The sequence below is a fragment of the Schistocerca cancellata genome, chromosome 1, assembly GCF_023864275.1.
Source record: "Schistocerca cancellata isolate TAMUIC-IGC-003103 chromosome 1, iqSchCanc2.1, whole genome shotgun sequence".
In the NCBI taxonomy this organism is placed as follows: domain Eukaryota; kingdom Metazoa; phylum Arthropoda; class Insecta; order Orthoptera; family Acrididae; genus Schistocerca; species Schistocerca cancellata.
The window spans coordinates 713,170,584-713,176,250 of record NC_064626.1 but is presented as its reverse complement, the minus strand read 5'-3'; the positions used below and the strand labels follow the sequence as shown (position 1 = coordinate 713,176,250).

The window sequence follows — 5,667 nt, the reverse complement described above, 5'->3', positions numbered from 1 at the left end:
TGATGGCCAAATTTCATAATACGTCCATCTCTGCGATACGGTATCGAGTCTAACTGCGATTTCCGTGACAAATCGCAACTAAGAGTCGCAAGTAGCAACTAAAAAGCGCAGTTAGCACTGCCATCTGTTGAGAAAAGTTCATACTACGCTATTCGCTACCAGTCAAACTGCGATTTCTGTGACAAATCGCAACTAAGAGTCGCAAGTAGCAACTAAAAAGCGCTGTTAACATACTATTCCTAGTGTCATCTGTTGACCGACGCACGTACTTCGTTATGAGAGCCTTGTGCCTGTGTGTGCATATGAAGGGCTTATTTCAATAGTGGTACAAGTCCATTTTTGTTCATTTTGAGATACAGAGTCGTAAAGTTAAATGAGCGCTGACAAATCTGCATTTGAGATACCAGAAATATTCAAACATATGGCTTCTTGCTAGAGATGAACCTTTATTTATGTTTGTTTGGATCACTAACTTCAGAAGCATTATAAGACAGAAAAGTGGAGGTAATGGACTTTGTACCACTATTGAAATAAGCCCTTCATATTATATGACGACATGCACATTCAGCATCAGTTATGGTTGGTCAAATACTGCTGTGACTCTGAATGTATTATATTAATAAGAAGCAACATTGCCTTTTTCTCCTGAAAATACCAAGTAACGTAACAAATGTGTTTGATTCTGCTTCCAATATGACAGTTTTGGTTAATACTCCACATGCCTACAGGACTTTGCAATGCTAACACAGCAGAACTCAGACATCTGTATAAGTGTAGAGAAATGAAAACAGTCATATGAATGCCTCACTTTTGTTCCGACACAGTTCAAGACTCGGGAGAAAAGTTTTACACCTGGTGTTCTACATGGCAACTTCACACACAAGAACTTTTTGCCGACACTACTACCACCTACATAAGTAAACTTTTCCTGTGTTATTTTCAAGTAAGGCACTTAAGCTATTCCTGATTTAACTGGAAGATCTGTACTTACCACTTTCATATCAACAGCCTCAAAATGCATATTGTAGACTACGGGATATGTTACAGGTCAGTGTCACACCAAGATTATGGAGAAAGGGGGGGGGGCGGCATGTCACTCTCCAACAAGTGTTTACCAATAAGTAAGTGGCGGAAAATTATGGGTATAGGACGGCTTAAACATGTGGAAAATGAGATTTTTATTATTCACTCACTGTATTTGACATTTATTATTCCTTTAAAATCGCACAACAACTTCAATAAAACACAGTTTAATCATTCACACTCTTATTTCACAATTACTTCACTTTTAAACTGCAAATCCTCTAAGAGCTGTCATGAATCTTCACGAGTCTCTCTCAAAAACAGCCTTGATGTGGATAGATACGTACAGCAACCAGTAATCAGAGTCAGAACTGTGTCTGCAAAAACACAAGGATTATTAAACAATTTTTGCTGTCATTAATTACTAGCAATATAATTGACAGAGTAGATTGCTAATATTTGCTATAATAAATATCACATTTGCAAGAACGATCTCACTGAAGTAATTAAGTCCATCGAAACGCTTAGAAACTAACCTCTCGTCTGACGAAAATGGTCTAAAGACGCAGTGGCAATTTCTTCAGATCTGTTGACAACGATATTTTGAGTTATCACTTTACTGAGTGACTGAAATGTAGTTCAGGTACCTGTGAACATAACAATATGTTAGAATTCATTTTCTAAATACGAACTATTACGGTACTGTACGGCTACTTACATATTAATTACACTATTAATATTTTCACAGTTGTTTCTTTAATACAAAATTAAAGCCAACGGAAGAAAAAACGTAAAACATACTTGCCAATGACAGGTTTGTTGAGATGCAATTTTCTGTGTTGACAGATGTAACTTTTTCATACGGTGGTAAGTCGCAGAAATCACAGAAGTCGCAGAAATCGCAGAAGTAGCAGAAGTCGCAGAAATCGCAGAAGTCACAGAAATCGCAGAAGTAGCAGAAGTCACAGAAATCGCAGAAATCGCGGAAGTAGCAGAAATCGCAGAAATAGCAGTGGCGGAGGGATACACGACCTATGTTCCTTAACTGCACTCTTAACTGCGATAAATCACAGTTAAGAATAACAGATACTGAAAAGTAGCATTCACAGAAATCACTGATATCGGAAAATCGCAGTTTAGCCCATCACTACTCAATGATATGATCTCTTGACCGGCACGCGCTAGAGCCATCTATCGGTAGGTCCGGTAGTTGACAAGTTGAGCATCCCTCATTTCGCGGAGGATGCTAAGTTCACCGGACTTGGATACGATGTGACGTCATTATGACGTATACACGCTACATCGAAAACGATAGAAACCGTATATCGACTATTCTACTTTTGTGAACTTTCGAGAGGTTGTAACAGGGTAGCGCTGTGCTCTGCGCCATTCGTTTAAATGTGTTTTGCTGCGTTCCTTGCGTTTAAATCGTGTATTGTATTGTGTTTGTGTCCTGTGCGTTGTTTTTCGTTTGCTCGTCTCTAATTATGTGTTCAGCATTCAAGAGACTAATGAGAGAAAAGCTGAAAGAGTTCAGCATCGATGACGACGGGCAATTGCGTGGCTATTGTGAATCTCAAGCAGAAATTGATGTACTTCTGACCCAGCTGAAGTGCGTAGGTTATTCGTACTCGGTGAGAAGAAGCACTCAGCAGTCAAAATCTTTAGATGCGTCAAGACACTAACCTTTGGTTAAGATTACATTGAGAAATCCACTTCCCCTCGTATTTCATCTCCGGTCGACGATTTTTCTTCAACAATGCCTCATATTTTTCTTTTTAAGTTTGAAATTCAATCATTCTACATACCAGTCATTACTGGGCACTAAGGTACCTGTCTCTGCGGTCCGAGTGTAGAATTATTTGGAATTATGGTTGATAAAAGACTATCTTAAGATGGACATATAAATTACTTAGCTAACAAACTTGCACGAGTTCTCTTTCAGCTATATAAATTAAGAAAAAGAAGTCAGCAAGAGTATGCTGCTACAATCTGATATGTACTGACAAGACCAATTGTATGAATCCATACTAAAATATTGATAATAAATAAATATTATTTTCGGCGTAAGCGTTCCATACAACAATCACAGAATCTAATCTGGTCGGGACATAAGAAGACTTCACTCTTTTATGAAACGTATTGTCCGTGGTGTTTTCAAGGCCACGGTCAGGAATATTTCTATTAATATCCAGCTCTTTTACTTTTATTTTGGCGAAATACATATACGCTGCCACACTGAGCTGTTATCAGAATCGCACGTGTCAAAACAAACCACTAGCAGACGACAGTTTAGAATCTCGAACGTTCGTAAAAGTCGATAGGTGTGTTAATCGACTAAAGTGTATATACGTCATAATGACGTCACATCATATCCATCATATCCTCCTCATTTCGCTAGCTGTAGACGCCTGTAGTTAACACTACCAAAGATCCTAAACACTCTGGTCCTCCACACGACCTATCGACGTATTCGTTCGATAGCATAGTTTTCCCTAGGCAAGCCCAGTGTAAAAATACAAATAATATTTACAAAACAACCAATTATACATTGACATAAATGCATAAATATATATATACAAACAGTAAAACAATTATAATATATAAAGAGACAGAAATGTCATATCTTGAGGTAACAAAACAAGGAAAAAAAATTATAGTACAATAGATGGAAATAGGAGGATATGCATTTCCGGCGTTACGAGCCACCCAAACTGGCGAGGCTGGGGTACAAGAATGCAGCTGACCTAACCATATAGTCCTCTAGGAGGGTGAATAGCGAACTAATGCTCAGTATGTCTTGGGCAGCCTTCATGATCGTGTGTGGTGCGAGTATTCTGAATGAAAATTTGGTAACATTCAATATGGGCGAGTGTTAGAGCTGGACTATCATTCTCTCCCATGTAAATTGAGCAGCTAACTGCTTGTGCTGTCATTCTACACATTTCCCGTCATTATTTGCTTGATAGAACATCGGTTGTGATGTGGATTGTGTGCATCTAGATGGTGAAAAACAGGTGGAAGAGACGCTTCCCAGTTCTCTTGACATGAGCAACACATATGGCTGATTATAAGTTGACTTTTAAAGTAGAAGGACGATTTGGAACCCGTTATATCATTAATATCGGTATTCGTTAAAAAGAATAAAATACGAGTGGAACAATTCCTTTGTTTTCGAGTTTTCGCATAGAGATCTTCACAGAAGAAATAAGGTTCTAATCACTCAGGACGTTCCATCTCGCTACAGCTCTTTACAGTTTTGTGTTTCTAGAGATATAATTTCCACGCTTTATCTTCAGAATTACTCTGCACAAGTCATTGGTAGCATACTGCTATGTGCTTGATATCGAGAACTACCGCGTATACGGTGTGGTATTCTGGTAACCCAAGTGAAAATAAATATGTTCTTGTAATCCCAGAGTCTTCAGATGATCGCAACTCGTTGAAGGAACCATGGTAGCAAGCAGACCATATACGAAACAGTACCATCAGCGGATGCCTTTGTGCCAGGGGAACCAGTCCAGCCTTTGTATAACAGTGCAGAGAGTGGCCGCAGTCCGTGGAGAGCGTTCTGATGGCGTATCAGGTTAGTGTGTAGGGTGGGCAGTTGACTCGTAACCGTTGGCCGCGGTGGATGTCGGACCGATGTCGGGGGAAATATCTAGTGCTACGACTATATACAATGCATGTGCATGTATTTTTTGGGATCTGTCTGTCTTCGCGGTATATGTATGTGTTTCTGGTCGTCGATAGTTGTATGCAGGATGCAGAACGGATGACTTTGTATGGTGCTCGATACGAAGTGTGTTTTACTACATCGATATGCTACGGGGGTACAATCGCTTGTGGTGCAATAGCCTCGTTGGAGGTCGGATTCACGCCGAAAAATTCAAGCTTTCCTCGACAGTAGCAGAGCAGTGTAACTGATGAAGTGCCTTTGGTGGTAGTTTCCATATTTCATAATCTGCAGAACCTTTTTGCAAGGCTTATACGTCAGTGCAATATGACTAGTGTATGTTTTTCGATCTATGCAAAATACAAAATAGTTTGCTGCTGAAAGTCTCGTAATTTGTCTGTCTGCTGGACAGTGCTCCAACACCAGCAGCAGCAGTTTCGCAAGTAAATTCAGTGAGAACCAGTCAGAATGCTCCAATCACAGGAAGGTTCATGACGTCTTAGAGTCATAAGACATCCTTTGTGCAGGACGTAGGAGCCTCTACAGAGTGGTTCGAACAAGGCAGGGGCAAGGTATCTACGGAAAGTTCTGTGACTTCTGAGAGAGCATCTCCAGACCAACAGTTGTATTACATCGAAAATTGCGAAAATTCTCGTCTGTAGGACAGTGCATCCAATTCTGTTTCTATTTTTTTTACGATCTTTTGTGGGATTCGAAACATGTCATAAACTTTTAGATATGTAATTGTTCTGAACTTCCTGTCTGTGCTTAGCCACCTGTGTGCTTCGAGAAGTGAGGAAAATAAAATATAAGAGCCTTAGACCATCCCTTACTGCGGCAGCAAATGTAAACTAAGGCCACTCATTGTTTCACAAAAGTGATGAATACCGCAGCGGCTGTAGGATTCAGAAATTTTGTCTCTCTCTGGCAATGCCTTCAAAGAAATAAAAAACTCGAAAAGTGGTGAA

General features: G+C 39.7%; 1 long non-coding RNA gene across 1 annotated transcript; it reads right to left on the bottom strand.

Annotated features, from left to right (window-relative positions):
• Nucleotides 1–1,331: 1,331 nt before the first annotated feature.
• On the bottom strand, nt 1,332–1,884 carry LOC126163643 (uncharacterized). Its single transcript, XR_007535280.1, has 3 exons — nt 1,825–1,884; nt 1,560–1,670; nt 1,332–1,400 (listed from the first exon to the last, which is right to left on the bottom strand). It is a non-coding gene; the product is annotated as an uncharacterized LOC126163643 (long non-coding RNA).
• Nucleotides 1,885–5,667: the final 3,783 nt, after the last annotated feature.